The following is a 17,388-nucleotide window of genomic DNA, read 5'->3' on the forward strand; positions in this document are numbered from 1 at the left end:
TCAGTGTGATCTGCCGCTGTGGCGTGGGGGCCACATCCTTGGGGACAACTTCGGTGGTGGCCTCCGGATCTCTTTTTCTAAGATTTGTTTTTTATTTATTTGAAAGGCAAAGTTACAGAGAGAGTCTTCCATCTACTGGTTCATTCCCCAAATGGCCACAATGGTCCGAGCTGCACTGATCCGAAGCCAGGAGCCAAGAGCTTCCTCCAGGTTTCCCACACAGGTGCAGGGGCCCAAAGGACTTAGGCCATCTTCTTCTGCTTTCCCAGGCCACAGCAGAGAGCTGGACTGGAAGTGGAGCGACCAGGACTTGAATTGGTGCCCATATGGGATGCTGGCATCACAGCTGGTGGCTTTACCCACCATAACACTGGTCTAGATCTTGACCAGAGGTGAACTCTCTGAACCCCGCTGCCAGACTTAGCTCTCTCTTGGGGGACGTGGAGGGAGCCACGGGGCCATGGCACAGGTCACAGTGCGAGGCCCAAAGCCTTCTGCACGTGCTCCTGTGCGGGGTCTTAGTCCACCCGAATGAGGATGGACTGGGTCTGAAGAAAGGTAAGTGCGCCGCTCACCCGTTCCCCAGCCTCCCGATCCGGGAGACAGTCAGACTCCCCAGCCTCCCGATCCTGGAGACAGTCAGACGGGGAGTCAAGTCAAGCAAGCAAGAACTCGGTTTATTGGCACATAGCAAAGCCTTTTAAAGCACAAGACCGCATGATTACTGGGGCAGGGCTTAAGGACCAACCAATTACTTAAAAGGTCATTTTATGGGCAACTTTTTACAGGACCAGCCACATGTCTGTATACACATCATCAGTTGTCATCACCTCCCTTGAGGCTGTGCGGCCAATCAGCTTTGGTGGTAAACGACTTTGGGTACTGCCCACCTTACTTCCTTTGGGCGCCATCTTTAAATTGCCACATGTGTCCCTGCACTCCTGTGCCCAGCTATGGGGGGCAGCGGGTCTGGGGGACAGGCTCTCCCAGCCACAGTGCGGCCATCTCCGGTGCCACTGTTGCTGACCAAAGGCACGGCCCAACCTCAGCATCCCTGGCGTGTGGGCACGTGCTGCCACCCCAGGCAGGCCTTGGGATAAGAGGGAACCTGGACGTGGTCAGGGACCCTCATGCCTGGGGCAGCCTCTTTGAGGGTCAAAGCAAATCGTACAGAAGTGTGTATGTGTGTGTGGGGGGGGTACGTTCTCACCTTGAGCTACTTGAACGTGGACTTAGTCGCCATGGGCCAAGACTCGTGACAGGTCGTCCCCCTGTGAAACCGTACACAGCTCCCCGCACCACTGTTGCTGCCTTCAGGGGGGGCAGCCTAAGATGTAGAAATTTCCAGAGGGGGCAGTGCTGGGGCCTAGCAGGTAAAGCCACTGCCTGCAGTGCCGGCATCCCATATGGGTGCTGGTTCGAGACCCAGCTGCTCCACTTCCGATTCAGCTGTGGCCTGGGAAAGCAGTAGAAGATGGCCCAGGTCCTTGGGCCCCTGAACCCATGTGGGAAGACCCAGAGGAAGCTCCTGGCTTCAGATCAGCACAGCTCCAGCCATTGTGGCCAATTGGGGAGTGAACCAGTGGATGGAAGACCTCGATCTCTCTCTCTCTGTCTCTCACTCACTCACTCTGCCTCTCCTTCTCTCAGTGTGTAACTCTGACTTTCAAATAAATAAATAAATCTTTAAAGAAACGTCCAGGCTGTTCACGCTTGGAGAGGAGCTACAGCTTTGCAAAAAATAGGGGTATGGGGTGTTCGGTGTACACAAGGTTTGTTTTAAAGTTTTATCTGTTTCTATTTGAAGGACAGAGGGAGGGAGGGCAGAAGCGGGGGGAGAGGGAGAGAGAGAGAAGGAGAGAAAGATCAGTCTTCCGCTGGTTCACTCCCCAAATGGCCGCAATGGCCAGGCTGAAGCCAGGATCCAGGGTCTCCCACTTGGGTGCAGGGGCCCAGGCACTTGGGCCATCTTCTGCTGCCTTCCCAGGTGCGTTAACACAGAGCTGGATTGGAAGTGATGCGACCGGGACTTGAACCAGCGGTCTGCTGTGTATTGCCGGCGTTGCAGGCAGTGGCTTCACCCACAATGCCACAGTGCTGGCCCCAGATGAAATCGATGGGGAGGGAGTTGGGTGCACGGGGGAAGCTGCTGCGTGGGATGCTGTGTCAGAGTGCCTGGTCCACATCCCGGCTCCGCTTCCACTTCCGGGTCCTGCTAACGGGCACCCCGAGAAGCAGCAGGCTCTGTGCCACACACGTGGCAGAGCCAGGTTGGGTTCCGAGTTCCTGGCTTTGGCCTGGCCCCGCTCTGGCAGTTGTGGGCCCACTGAAATAGGAGAGGGACCTCTCTCTGCCTCTCAGAACAACAGAAAAGTAAACAAAGAATTGTTTTAGAAAGAAGAACAACATTCTTTTGGGTGCAGCCACAAACACAGGGCGGAGTCCCCGTGACAACGATGGAGGCAGAGACTGGAGCCACGGGTAGGGGGTGGGGCAGCCCCTAGACCCTGCACTGCCGCACCTCACTGTGACACGCGCTGTGAGCACCTGCTCTCCCTGGCTGTGACAGTGTGCCGAAGTTAGAGCGCGGGCAGGCAGGGCGGCTACAGCCCTGGGTGATGGCCTGGAGGAAGCCGATCACCACTGTCTAGGGGTCTCCCATCACGAGGGGCATCCTTACTGACTTCTGCATCACCAGGTGCCCAGGTGACCGCCACAGGGAGCCAGGAGCGGGGTGGGGGGATGCCCCTTCAGGTGTGTGCAATCTAGGAAAAAGAAGACTGCAGTAGGGAAAGGACTCTCTCAATATCTGTCTCTGAGTCAGAAGCCCCAGGGCTTGGTGCCGTGTGGGTATCAGGGTGCACCTGTGCCTTGGAGGGAGGCACCCCGTCTGCCCGCTGGAGGGGCTGCCTAGGCACGGCTTTCCGTCCCTGTCTGTCAGTAGAGCGGAGCATGGTGGGCTGGGTCCAACCAGAGGCCTCCTTCTGTGTTGGGGACAGGGCTGGAGGGTGGAGGCAGGGGCTGTGGAATGGGCGGGGTCTGGGTCTGGGATTCCTAATCCGAGTAGCCCCAGCCCCCGCGGAGTTCGTGGAGAAAATCTACAGATGTGCATGGGAGAAGCGACGTCACTTTGGTTGCAAATCCTTAATCATACGGCACCTCCTTCCTTCCTAGGTACAGGCAAGTGTTTATTGCCATTGGTGTTAACGGTGCCTTTGCCGCTCTGTGTTCAGTCCCCGCAGATCTCTCAAAATACCTGTGCTGATCGTGGGGTCGAAACGGCTGCTGCCACCAGGAGCCTCTTCCTGTTTTCGATGTGTGAATGTGTATCTATCATCTATCTCTAACACATCTTTAAAAATTAAGTCATTAACTCGCATATTCACTTTGAGAGAAGGGGTGAGTGAGCTCCCATCAGCTGGGTCACTCCCCAAATGCCCACCACAGCCAGGGCTGGGCCAGGTTGCAGGCAGGAGCCAGGAATTCTACCCAGGTCTCCCACATGGGTGGCCGGGGCCCAAGTACTTGAGCCACCACCTGCTGCCTCCCAGGGTCTGCATTAGCAGTGTGCTGGAACCGGGAGTGGAGCTGGGACTCGAACCCAGGGCCTGTGACAGGGCGTGTGGGCATCTGAAGCCGTGTCTTAACTGCTAGGCCAAATGCCCAGCTTGTGTATCTTATGTAATTGAAAGACATACACAGGGACTTCAAAAGTTTGTGGGAAAACGAAAATCAAAAGGTGTCATGTTGGTGCATAGTCTTTTTTTCCCTCCACAGCACACGTTGCTGTGAACTTTTGGGAGTCTCCTCGCATATTGCTACTACAATTTTCCTAACTATTCCAGACTGATTTCCTTTGCAATTCTGCTGTTCTATGCTTTTGAAAATGTCATTCTGAGAAACTTGGCTTGACTTACAGGGGCTCACATCAGGAGGACATCAGGACATCAGGACGCCTGTGAGGCCCCTGTGGTTGCTTGCTGGGGAAGCCCACAGCCCACTGGGAGAGACGCGGGCCACTGCTTTCTCTCGACCAGGGGAAAAAAGACCACCTTGGAGCTGTAAGGGACACAGGTGCCAGGTTCCACGGGCATCTGCCTGCAGTGCCCAGTGCTTCCAGCAGGTGGCAGCATCTTCCCGACCATGCTTCTTGTAGGTTCCCTCCCAGCCTTGGCCAGGTGCACCTAGCTGCGCAAGGATGGTGCAGGCCCACAGCCATGGCACCCGCAGACATGCACACATCTGGGCACAGGCGTGGACACCTGGGCACACGCAGGTGCACTCATCCAGGTGTAGCAGCCGATCTTGGGAGTCAGCTTCCAGAACTCTCGGCTCCTTCAAGGACAGAAGGCAACCCCAGGGGCCCTTTCAAGAGAGGAGGCTCCCCCCATTCTGCCTCTTCTTTTTCTTACTGTGTCGCTGTTCTGAGGCCCCTACAGGGCAGCCCGAGCCAGCAGCTCCAGGCACAAAGCAGTCTTAGTGGCGCCTGAGTGAGTAGGTGGAGGGCCGAGTTGCAGCCTGGCTCTGTGACCTCGGGCACAAACCGTATGCCTGAGCTTCTGTTTTGTCCCATTGCACGGTGAGTACAAAGAGTGGAGCCTCCAGTCAGCAGCCCACAGCCGAGCCAAGGGGCAGGAAGGGAGTGCCAAGATAGTCTTAGAGTTGTACCTACGAACTATATGGAATCTGAGAAAAATGGATTCAAAATTAAAATATGTACAAATAAATATGTACAAAAAAGAAAAAAAAAAACAGCCAGGGGCCAGTGCTGTAGTGCAGTGGGTTAAGCCACTGCCCTCAATGCCAGCATCCCAAACAAAAGCGCTGGTTCGAGTCCCAGCTGCCCCACTTCCCATCCAGCTCCCTGCTAATGCTCCTGGGAAAGCAGCAGAGGGTGGCCCAAGTGCTTGGGTCCCTGCACCCATGTGGGAGACCCAGATGGAGTTCCTGGCTCCTGGCTTTGGCCTGGCCCAGCACTGGCTGTTGCAGCCATTTGGGGAGTGAATCCGGGGATGGAAAATCTCCCTCACTCCTCTCCCACCCCGTCACTCTGCCTTTCAAACAAATAATAAAATAAATCTTAAAAACATAAGCACAGGATTTGAATAGACTTTTCTCCAAAGAGCATAAACTACTGACCCCAAAGCACAGGGAACAATGCTCCACACCATCGGTCACCAAGGCAACACAAACCAAAACCACACCGTGGGACCACTTCACACGGCTACAACGAAACGACTGACGCTCACACAGCAAGCACTGGCGAAGGGGTCGCGAAGGAGGAACCCGTGGCCGCGGCAGGTAGGGAGGCGAAATGGTGCAGCCACTGTGGAAGCTGGCCGCATGGTTCTGCGCACGGTCACACAGAATCTCCTGCTGACCCCGCGCCTCTGCTCCCAGGCACACACACTCGAGAGCCGGACACGGCGATGTCCGAGGCAGCCCTGCTCCTATGGCCGATATGCAGCAATGACCCCGTCACCACCAGCGGACGAACGCATGTGGCAATCCCCCTATGACAAAATACTACTCAACTTAGGAAAAGGAGTGGAGGGGCCAGCCCTGTGTCCTAGCGGGTAAAGCTGCCGCCTAAGATGCCAGCATCCCATACAGGCACTGGTTCAAGTCCCAGCTGCTCCACTTCCCGTCCAGCTCCCTGCTAATGCACCTGGGAAAGCAGCCAAAGACGGCCCAAGTGCCCGGGCCCCTGCACCCATGTGGGAGACCTGGATGAAGTTCCAGACTCTTGGCTTAGGCCTGGCCCAGCCCTGGCTGTTGTGGCCATTTGAAGAGTGAACCAGCAGATGGAAGATCTCTCTCTCTCCTTCTCTCTGTGTGTAATTCTTGCAAATAAATCAATCTTTAAAAAATTATGAGAGAGAATGTTTCATCTGCTGGTTCATTGCCTAAATGCCCCCCAATAGCCAGGGCTGGGGCAGGCCAAGCCAGGAGCCTAGAGCTCCACATGGGCCTCCCTTGTGGGTGCAGGGGCCCAGGCACTTGGGCCATCTTCCTCTGCTTTCCCAGGTGCATTAGCAGGGAGCTGGATCTGAGGTGGAGCAGCCGGGACTTGAACCGGCGCTTACATGGGATATTGGTGCCGCAGGCTGGGGCTTTAACCCGCTGCGTCAGAGTGCCAGCCCCTGATGCTGGCTTCTTGACCCTCCTGCGATTCCAGATCCGTTCGCATTAGTCACTACCAGCACCGTTCCTCCCTCCCTGAGCAGCTGTGGGGCCACTGCCTCCCGGTATCCCCGTCCCTCTGACAGCCCCCCATCTCCTCCCTTAGGAGGAAAGCCTGGCCCCGCCCACGTCTGTGCGCTAGTCTCCGCCCCCTCAACCCTCCGCCCTGCAGGGTTCACTCTCTAACAAGCAGGCGTAGGGCAGGGGGCAGGCAGGGGCCTGCGCTGGGCGGCTCCCCAGCGTCGGGCAGCAGCAGCCCACGGTCTCTGCCTTCTCCTCCTCTCTCAGACGCCAGCCACCAGCTCTGGCACTTGGCACAGCAGTCACGAGCCTGCTCGGCCGCCCACGTGGCCTAGCAGAGCGCCTGGCTTGAGACTGGGCTCTTGGCTTGAGCTGCCGGCCCCAATGCGTGGGTCCCGCCACCCGCGTGGGAGACCTGGATGGAGTTCTGGGCTCCTGGCTTCGGCTTGGCCCAGCCTCAGCTGTTGAGGGTATCTGTGCAGGGGACAGTGGATCAGAGACCTCTGTCTCTTCTTTTCAAATAAAATTAAAAAAAAAAAAAAAAGGAGGAAAAAGAAAAGACTCCAGCCGTCGGCCCACCCCAAGTCCGTGATGACCTCACCTCGGAACTCTGGACTGAGCTACGTCTGCAGAGACCCCGTTTCTAAACAAGGCCACACCCCAAGATTCTGGGTGGACACGGCCTTGTGGGGGACAAACCTGGAGCTGTCCCGGGACATGATGAGAGGTGTGTGGGTCCCCTGGAGAATCACGTTTGCCCCGAGAGCCAGTGACAGGGCCCTGTCCAGTCGGGTTGGAACCATGGTCAGCAGAGGGCCCTGAGGGTGGAGGCCCCACCTGGCTGGGTGTGGATCCAACCTCCAGGTGCATGTCCAGAGACAGGCACCAGGGGGCGCCACAAGCTCTTCAGCGCAGAAGCCCCCAAAGAGCACCGCCCCTCTCAGGTCCCCAGCGAGTGTTTGGCCAGACACAAGGACCCCACTAGCCTGGCCAGAGAGGGGGCCGGAGGCTTCCTCTTCTCTCAAGCAGAAACCACAGCCCCCGGCCGCCAGCTCAGCCCCAGGAGCTGTGCCCACAGCCACGGCAGGATCACTGCCCCACCCCACCCCCAACCACCCCAGGTCTCCCCACTGCCAACTCCTGGAGTTCCAGCGACTCCTGTTCACAACCCCCAACCACCCCGCCTCGCAGGCCGCAGCGTTCCCCCCTCACCGCCACCCACAGGGTCTGCGTCAGCCCCTCTCTGGTGCCGGGTCTCGTTCCTTGCCATTCACCAAAGCAAGCACTGGTGATGTAGCCACGACCCAGCCTGGGCCGGCCCGGGAGCTCCCTGTGCCGTGGGCGATCGATCAGCACCAAGGCCAGAACCACACAGGCAGCTGTGAACTCCTCCTCCCCTCCCCCCCCATCCCTCCCCCTTCCCCTCCTCCTCATCTTCCCCCTTCTCCCCCTCCTCCCCGGGGCAGCACATCTGAAGTCTGGCTGGTTCCCAGCACTGCTTTTGGCTCACAAGAAGTTGCATCTCTTGACTGTGGCCCAGGCCACAGTGAGGAGCACCTGGTGGCCACGTGTGGCTCTGCAGGCAGAAAACCCCGAGGCTGGCTGTGGGGAGACGCACAGGCCGAGTCCTTCCCCAGCTCAGACAGAACCAAATAGCCAAGGACAGGGCACCTGGCTACTCCGAGTGCGCTGGGCGGAGGTCACGGAAGGCGCAGGTGCAGGGAGGCCTCCCAGGGCCCTCTTTCCTTGTGTGTCACACTCGGGGGTCTCAGGAGGGAGGGCAGAGGGGCAGCAGCGATGTCCCCCCCCCCCGGCCCCCCGCACCTGCCCCGCTGGCCCCAGCGTCTGCCAACTTTCCTGGCTGTTAGAAACACGGCGAGTGCCCGGGACCTGCCAATGCCTGTCGTTCACCCTCCACACGACAGTCTCCTATCTTCGGATTGAACCCATTCATGAGGGCAGGTCCTTGGCCACATCGGGTTGCACTTGAGCCTGGCTCCTGGCAACAGCCAAGGTTAAAGGCATTTGCTCACCTGCCGTGTCCCAGAAAACAGCTTATTGCAAAGCACCTCCTTCCCTGGGGGAACTCAGAGATACAGTTTGTCCAGGCTAAGACAAGTTCAGACAGACCCTCAAAACACCCCTTTTTCTTTCTTTTGCCCCCTAAACGATCGACTGACCTGCTCATCTCTTATTAATCCATCAGAATGGAAAGGGGGCAGCTGAGGGGGTGACCCCTCTCCTGCCCGACGTAGAGCATCATAGCCACCATCTCCATAGCAACAGGCAGGTGCACGAGAGACGAGCCCTGCAAACTTACCTGGTCGTGGTGCATGTCTCCCGGGAGCCTTCAGAGCAGACGCCAAGACGTGTGTGAACTGTGCAGGTTGAGGTTGGGGTCCCACGAAGCTCGGGCAGCTGTGTGGGCACAGAGGGTCTGAGTGAGGGCCACAGGCTCAGTGGGAACCCAGCCCGGATGCGTGTCCAGCCTCTCCACAGCGCCTCTTCTTCCCACGTGTGGGGATTTGTTTTATTTGAGATTCCTGGGAGCGCCTCCGGTGAGGGCTGCGGTTAGCCACTTTCATTAGGTCCAGCTGGTGATGGGGAAGCCAGACGCCGGCCCTCCCTTCCCCTTCCCCCACCTGGATATGCAGGCACCGCCTGCTGTCCTAAACAGGTCGCATGGGTGTCGGGGAAAGTGCTTTGGTGTCCAAGCACGACGGGAACCCTCAAAACTTCCAGACTCTGTCCTGACAAACAGACAGGGCTTCCCACCCAGCAACCTTCTCAAAACCCCTCCTGGCCCAGGGCAAACGTAGTTCAGGGTTCCAGGTGAGAGCCAGAAATAGTGATCCTGAGATTTAGAGACCTGGAGGCAAAGGGACCCCAAGGCTCCCTCTCTTCCACGGACCAGGAAGCCAAAACTGCACGGAGAGCAGAACCCGACTTCATCCTACCTGAGCACCTCCGCCGGTTCCCAGAGCTAGGGGTGGCACAACTGCATGCAAGTTCCTGGCCTTGGGGGTCCGGTGCCGTGGCTCACTTGGTTAATCCTCCCCCTGTGGTGCCGGCATCCCATATGGGCACTGGGTTCTAGTCCAGCTGCTCCTCTTCCAGTCCAGCTCTCTGCTGTGGCCCGGGAAGGCAGTGGAGGATGGCCCAAGTGCTTGGGTCCTGCACCCACAAGGGAGACCAGGAGGAAGCACCTGGCTCCTGGCTTCAGATCAGCATAGCGGCCATTTGGGGGGTGAACCAACGGAAGGAAGACCTTTCTGTCTCTCTCTCACTAACTCTGTCAAATTAAAAAAAACAAGTTCCTGGCCTTGGCCTGCATGGATTCCTCGCCACCCCCGTAGATTTCCCAGGTGCTTGCTCCTCGAGCCTTCCTGCCCAAGGCCCACCTGGCCCAGGCCCACGCCCACCTGGGCTGGGAGTGAACAGGTGGAAGCTGGACCAGGACGACGGAGGCTGACCTGCAGGGGCTGCTCTGACCACCAGGGGGCGCCCAGGCTCCAGCAGTGGGGAGGGCCTAGGGCAGAAATTCGGGTTCCAGTTCCTGTCCCCTACATTCTGAGTCTCCCCCAAAGCCCTCGTGATGTGGCTGCGGGGCTGCCCCGGGCGGGCGTTAAGTCCTTGCGAGCCGTGTGTGACCCTGCACAAGCCATTTTGCTCCTCTGGGTCTCACTTCCCTGGTCTCCATTGGGGGAAGTAATGGCCCACAGTGAGCACTCGGTGGATGTCAGCTGCGACCATCACCATGACGACCCCAGTCGGGAGCCCCTGAAAGGCAGGGGTCAGCATATGGGGGGAGGGGAGGGGAGCAGTGGATGCAGCAGAGGCTTATTTTTATTCATTTCAAAGGCAGAGACAGACAGACCTTTCATCTGCTGGTTCACTCCCCAAATGCTTGCAACCTCGGGGGCTGGGCCAGGCCCAAGCCAGGAGCCTGAAACAGCCTAGGTCTCCTGCATGGGTGGTAGGGGCCTGAGCCATCACCATGGCCTCCAGGGTGCACATTAGCAAGAAGCTGGATTGGCAGAGCCGGGACTTGAACCCGGGCCATCTGATACAGGATGCTGGCGGCCCAGGCAGCATCCTAACTCGGCCTCCTGACAGCCCAGCGCCAGGTTCTCCCTGAGCGCCCGTGACCTTCAGGGATGGCTCCCTGTGACTTTGGCCTGCAGCGCCGGCTTTAAAAATAGGTGCAGAAAAGCCCATTGCTTATTCAATGAGCTCTTTTGTTTAAAAAAATGCCCTGCAGCTTCAGTTCGTGGAGCTCATAAAAGGGCCCACGGAGGTTCTCCAGGGCGGTGTGGGAAGACGAGAGGGCAGGCATAGGGGAGGGGTGCGTGGGGTGGAGCCCAGCCCAGCTGGGGCCGGCCAGGCCAGGCTCAAATTTCCGGTCCCCTCCTTGGACCTGGGGCAGCCAGCCCACCTCTTTGAGCGTCAGCTTTCTCAGCTGTGAGTTGGAAACAAGAGCAATAATATTAATACCAATGGCAGGTGCTTGATGTGGTAGTTACCACCCCCCTCGGGGTGCACCCCCCTTACCGTGTCTGAGTGCTGGTTCAAGTCCCAGCTGCTCCACTTCCAAACCTGCTTCCTGCTGAGCCACCTGGGGAGGCAGCAGGTGATGGCTTGAGTACTTGGGTCCCTGCCGCCATGCGGGAGACCAGGAGTGAGCTCTGGGCTCCTGGCTTTGGCCTGGCCCGCGTCGTAGTACCTGAGTTCAGTGCCTGGTGCTGGTTCCCGATGCCAGTTTCCTGCCAACGTGAGCCCCCAGGGGCAGCAGGGAAGGCTCAAGGAACTGGGGTCCCTGCCACCCACATAGAAGACCTGGGCAGAGATCCCAGCTCCTGGCTGTCGTGGGCATTTGGAGAGTGAACCGATAGGTGAAAGATCTGTCTCTTCGTCTCTCTGTTGCTCTGCCTTTCAAATCAATAATAAATAACTAAACAAACAAATAAATAAACAAATCTGAGATGATGCTGGGTGCTGGGACCCAGAGCGCCATCAGTCTCGCCCTCTTCCCTCCCAGCCAAACTTCTGGGGACAATGGCGCCCCCTAGTGGGCTCTCCTCTCACAATCAGTGGGTTTGGGTGACCAGCCCACATCTACTCTGAAGAGGTGGCCACGCCCACCTCGCTCACCTGCTGGGACCCAGGCAGCTTTCAGGCCCTGAGTTGGTCCTGGGCCCCTGCCCTGCCCCCGCAGGCTCCGCCTTCCCCCCTTTCCCTCGACTTTGACAGGTGCCATCCTGGGACCTGGGCTGTGTCACCCGCTCCCAGTGGTCTCCGCTCCCCTGGGGGTCACCTTCCTCTCTGCCCGTAGCAACCAGGGGGACTCGGAACTCGAACCCTGGCATTGGTTTCCTCCCTGGCACAGTTTCCTAACGATCACATTAAAGATATAAAAAGCAGCAAGCCAGACTACTTTAACAATACACTTTCTATGATGCACCATATCCGGAGTATCAGCATCTCCCTGTGACATCCACATAAAACTTATTAATGAGGTCTTTTACCTTCATCTTTTGGTGCTCCGTCTTTGCCATCTGTCGTGTGCATTTCCCTCTGATGGGCGTATTTCAAACTTGCTGTGTATTTAGATTTCGTGATGTGTGCCATTTAAGAGCGAGATATACACGCCTGAGTGGTTCCAAACCCGCTTAAAATATTCCGGTGACAGAATGAAAGATCTTCTTAACATATTTTAAGTTGAAGTAATTACAATGAAAACACAATGCAACATTTAGAATCAATTTAGAAGGACTTAAATTGAAATAGCCTGCCCCCCACCCTCCCCCCGTCAGCAGTGCTCAGTATCCCTCCTTCCCCCGGACACCCTGGACCCATCCTGGCTCTCTGGCCGCTCCTGCATCAGGATTCCTTTGTGCCACACACCTGCAGCTTCCTTTCGGCTGAGTCACAGATACCAATTCATGGTTAGGTTCCTGCCTGGCCTCTGATGCCCCGCTTTGGCTCTCAGATGAATGATCATAGTTTTATTGTGATACATTGTTGCATTTCTCCTCCCTGGTAGAGCGTGAACTCCCTGAGGGCAGAGAGATTGTCTGTCCGGGTCATTTTCCATGCCCAGTGCTTTCGGACCAGTTCCTAGTGGGTGTCCTCTAACCTTGAATGAGTGAGTGACTATTCAAGAGTAAACGCAGTGCCTCCTCGCCTAGGGCACCATTGCTTTTTCGTCTGTGAGCACTGCCTTTCTCTTTGCACAACACCCGTGTCCTCCCTTTGCAACCTGGCAGCGCCCAGCACCGGTGGAACGATATACGAGCAGTTGCGATGTGTCAGGAGGCGTTTGCTCCCTTCCATCAATCAGCTCACTTCATCCCCCACGGCAGTCCAGGGCTGGGGCAGGGGCAGACACTGGATTTTAAAGGCGCGGGAACCACGGCACAGAGATGTTTAGCAACTTGCTCAAGGCCGCACAGCCAGGAAGTGCAGCACCGGAAACGGGCAGCCTGGTTCAGAGGCCACGGCCAAATCAGCTATGAGAAAGGCTTTTCCAGCTCACCTGACCATGACCCACAGTAAGAGGAGTGTTTTATATTCAGACCCAGGACCTCCCCCCCCCACCCCAAGAGTACTGCAGAAATTTCATGGAAGGGGCCGGCACTGTGACTTAGTGGGTAAAACCGCCACCTGCAACAGCCAGGGCTGGACCAGGCAGAAGCCAGGAGCCTGGCGCTCCATCCGGGTCTCCCATGTGGGTGCAGGGGCCCAAGCACTTAGGCCATCCTCCGCTGCCTTCCCAGGCACATTAGCAGGGAGCTGGATCAGAAGTGGAGCAGCCGGGACTCGAACCGGCGCCCAAATGGGATGCTGGCACTGCAGGTGGCGGCTTTACCTACTGCGCCACAACGTCGGTCCCTCGATGTACTCTTCCCGTCAGGGTTCTGCTCTGGTTGGATCAGAACTCACCCTGATGACCTCATTTAATTTCATTTCCTCCTTAGAGACCCACATCTCCAAGAACAGAGCTACCCTGGGAGCTGGGGCTGGGACATATGAATCTGAGGAGGTCCATAACCATCCTCAATGTTTGACCCATAACCATGTGTAGTGGCTTTAGCAAGGGTGCTCTCCCTTGAGGGGGAGGGGGTACTTTGGGGAGGAGTGGGTGTGGAGGGACAGGAAGGCGTTAAGTTCTACCCACCTGGTCGCCTGCACCCATGAACCTGCAGAGAGAAGGAGAGGGAGGTAGGAAAGGTACCCAGGGCCGGCCTAGGACAGATTTTGAGCTGTCTAGAGGTGGAGGACTCTGGGGTACCCCCGCACTTATAGCTCTGGCCCCGAGGATTGTGGTGGTGACCCCGGCAGACGGTGACCTGTCAGCTCCTGCTCCCCAGGGCCGCTGACTCACGGTGTGGCTCAGGCAGGTGGATTCTCTCTCCCTGCTTGGTTTCCCGTCGTACGTCCAGGGGTGTCAGAGCAGCATGCCCCTCCCTGCCCAGCTCAGGGCTCTCCTGGGTTCTCACTACCCCAGCCGGGGCTGGGAGCTGGGATCGAGGCAAACGCCAGCAGCTCCGGGCATGCTCCCAGAAGCAGCCAAGGGCCCTTCGGCTCAGAGAGGGCGGAGGAGGGCCTGGCAGGCTGGGAGGAAGCCCAGGCGTCCAGGGTCCTGCAGGTTCCAGTGAGGTAGGGGTCGGGGGTGGACTAACGAGGGGGTCTCAAGGCACCAGGGGAGGGAGAGGATGGGGCCAGCGCCCAGGGACAGGGCTGAAGAATGGACTTCCAGGGCCAGGGTGTTTGGTTACCCTTTAGAGACATCTCACGCTGTGATGGAGCCTGCCTGCCTGCCACTCCATACTGGGTCGCCTGGCTGAGAAGGGACGGCTGGCACAGGCCACCCTGCGGGCAAGGGCAGATGGAGTATTCAGAGAAAGCCGGAACTTGGTGCCAGACGGGCCTGGAGCTGTGTCAGCCCACAGAGAATCCCCAGGGAGCTGGCAGGAGCCTGGCATCCCTCCCAGGCCCTGGACAGGGGCCAAGTCCAATTTTGTGGCAATGTAACAGGACAAGGTGACCCCCAGACAGCCGGAGGGCTCGGGGGTGAAGCAAGAGGCTGGTAGACGGGCAAAGAGTGGAAGGAGGTCCATGCTGTGTCCTTGGCTCCATTCCCACTCCCCAGCCCTGAGCTGACACACGGCCAGCAGGTGCACACACCTGCACAGGTGTGCCCACAGTGCGCACCTGCCCCTCCAGCGCCGCCGCCGCCGTTTCGCATTCCTGGAGGTGTGCTGTCCTAGAAATACCTCTCTGTTCAAGAATTTCTTGGATGCTGCAGCCAATTTTCATTCCTGCCATGAGCTCTCTGGCAGACCCTGCCAGGAATGCCTCTTCCTCATTTATTTCGGGCACGGGAGAGGCAGTCGGAGGAAACACCCGGCAGACATCTCTGTGGTATTTTCATCAACGTGACAGCCTCCCCGGGCACGGACACCCTGAGAGCCAGGGCCCGGCCGCAGAACCTGCAGGGGATGGCGGGAACAGAGCCCCCGGCTGGGAGGCAGGTGAGCAGTGTGGAGGGGCAGCCTGGCGCACCTCCCCATCCTTGTGTGCTGATTTCCAAATCTGAGGGCAGGGACCAGCCCTGGGGTCAGCCTTTGGCGCGGTGCCCTGGTCCACCGTGGAATCAGATGCCAGCACAGTATCCATGGAGACATCTGTCCAGGGGGCTGAATAGTGTCCCCCCCCCTCCAAACAAAATTCACGTCCATGCATATCTCAGGCTGTGGAAATCATGTGTCATAATTTGTTAGGGATTTTTTAAAAATATTAGGAACTGGCACTGTGGCGCATTAGGTTAATCCTCTGCCTGTGGTACCAGCATCCCCAATGGGCACCGGTTCTAGTCCTGGCTGATCCTCTTCTGATCCAGCTCTCTGATATGACCTGGGAAAGCAGTGGAAGATGGCCCAGGTCCTTGAGTCCATGCACCCACATGGGAGACCTGAAAGAAGCTCCAGGCTCCTGGCTTCGGATTGGCCCAGCTCTGGCGATTGCAGCCATTTGTGGAGTGAACCAGTGGATGGAAGACCTTTCTCTCTATCTCTCCCTCTCTCTGTCTCTTCTTCTACCTCTCAAATAAATAATACAATCTTTTAAAAATTAAATAAAAAATTTAAAATGTTATATTTTATTTATTTGAAAGAGTTACAAAGAGAGGCAGAGAGAGAGGGAGAGAGAGAGAGAGAGATCTTCCACCTGCTGGTTCACTCCCCAAATGGCTGCAACAGCTGGAGCTGAGCCAATCCAAAGCCAGAAGCCTGGAGCTTCTTCTGGGTCTCCCACATGGGTGCAAGGACCCAAGCACTTGGACCATCCTCTACTACTTTCCTAGGCACATCAGCAAAGAGTTGGATCGGAAGTGGAGCAGCCGGGACTCGAACTGGTGCCCAAATGGGATGCCAGCACTGTAGGCAGAGACTTAACCTACAATGCCATGATCACTCTGGATTTTGGGGGGACCCTCAATCCAATGAAGGGTGTCCTGATGAGGAGAGAAGACATACAGACACACAAAACAGAGGATCACACGGCGACAGAGTCCGCGATTGGAGCAGCGTGACCACGAGCCCGGGGAACACCAAGGTTTTCCTGCAGAAGCCGGGAGAGGGAAGACACAGATCCTCCTGCAGAGACGCCAGAGCGAACCAGCCTTGCTGACACCTTGAACTTGGACGTCGCCACTGCTAGGCCAAATGCCTGCCCCCAGCCAGGGCCTCTCGAAGTCCTCAAGATCGCCTCCCAAGTGCTGGTGGCAAAAGCCATGCCTCTCTCCTTGGACGAGGGTAACTCTTCCCGCACAGCAGCTGGGCAGCTGGGTTCACACAGCTGCACACGTGCACGCGTGAACGGCTTCCTCCCGGTGTTGTCCAGTGCGGGGGTTATGGAGGAAGCCATCCGTCCGCGCTTCCAGCCCAGCGCCCGGCACACAGCAGGCTCTCTGTGGATACAGACTGTATGAATGAATGAGAGAGCCCCCAGCCCCGGTCCCCAGGAAGGGGCCGTGCCGGCTCAGCCTGGCGGAACGCCTGAGTCACAGGTGAGCCGCCCCTGTCTCCCGGCAGCGAGATCGGAATGTCCTTGGCGAAGGTGCAGGCCGGCAGCCGGCTGCAGAGTGAGAGCCGAGCTCATTACGGGTGGCCTTTTTGATGAATTATACAGAGCCCCAGCCTCACGCTGGGAGAGTCGAGGCCACCGGCAGATGTGTGCATCCTAGTTCCGCAAGAACCAAGACCGAGCAGGCTCAGGGCTGGGGCGGGGGCTGCCGTGCGGGGTCAGGGGTCAGCTGTGCCTTGACCAGGTCAAGTCCAGGGTCGGGTCGTCTGCAGCAGGGAGGGGGAGGCGGCACCTGTCTGATCTCTGAATTCTCAGGCAGCTGAGCTTGGGGTGGGGTGGGTGGAGATCTTCACTTCCTGTCTCCTGACACGTGTTCCCCAGGGACTCTCAGGGGACCCGCGGGTCTCCCTCCAGCCTTGTCCCCTCCCACCTCCTCGTCCCTGTCTCCATCGATGGTGACTGCACCTTCCCTGTGTCCCAAAGCTCAGAGCTGCTCCTCCTTCAGCCCTTTCCCCAGCTCCCCTGGCGACCTCTGCAGTTCACCCAGGGCCTGCTGAGTCTTCCCACTTCTGCTGCTCCCACGCCGGTCTGGGTCAGCCCCGGGCCCCTCTGCTCTGGTCTCGGCAAGCGGCCTGCGAAGACCCCCATGGATCAAAACCTCCAAGTCTGCCGGCCCCGCCAGGAGCCCCCTGTCTGCCCCCTCAACGCCCAGACGTCACTGTGGCTCGCTTCTCCGTATTTCCTCAGGTGAGGTGCCCGGGGGCCGGGGCAGGAGGGGAGACCCAGGCAGGTCCTCCATGCTGGAGACGCCGGTGCGTGATCGGGCACCAGCACAGGGGCCTGGACTCAGGAGGTGAGCGGCGCCTCCTCTGCCAGTGTGGACAGCAGTGCCCTGTGGGTACCCAGAGATCTCCCCGCGGGAGACACGCGGGCTGCCATTTAGTTTCCTGATGGCAGCCAGAATCCCCGAGAAAATTCTCTCTCACAGGGACACAGACACGTATGAGACACACACGGATACCCACAGGCACGCAGATGTACACACACTCAGACACAGACCCAGAAATCCGCACCCCCCCCAGTCCCGTACACAGAAAC

This window comes from Lepus europaeus, chromosome 21 (genome assembly GCF_033115175.1).
Source record: "Lepus europaeus isolate LE1 chromosome 21, mLepTim1.pri, whole genome shotgun sequence".
Classification (NCBI taxonomy): domain Eukaryota; kingdom Metazoa; phylum Chordata; class Mammalia; order Lagomorpha; family Leporidae; genus Lepus; species Lepus europaeus.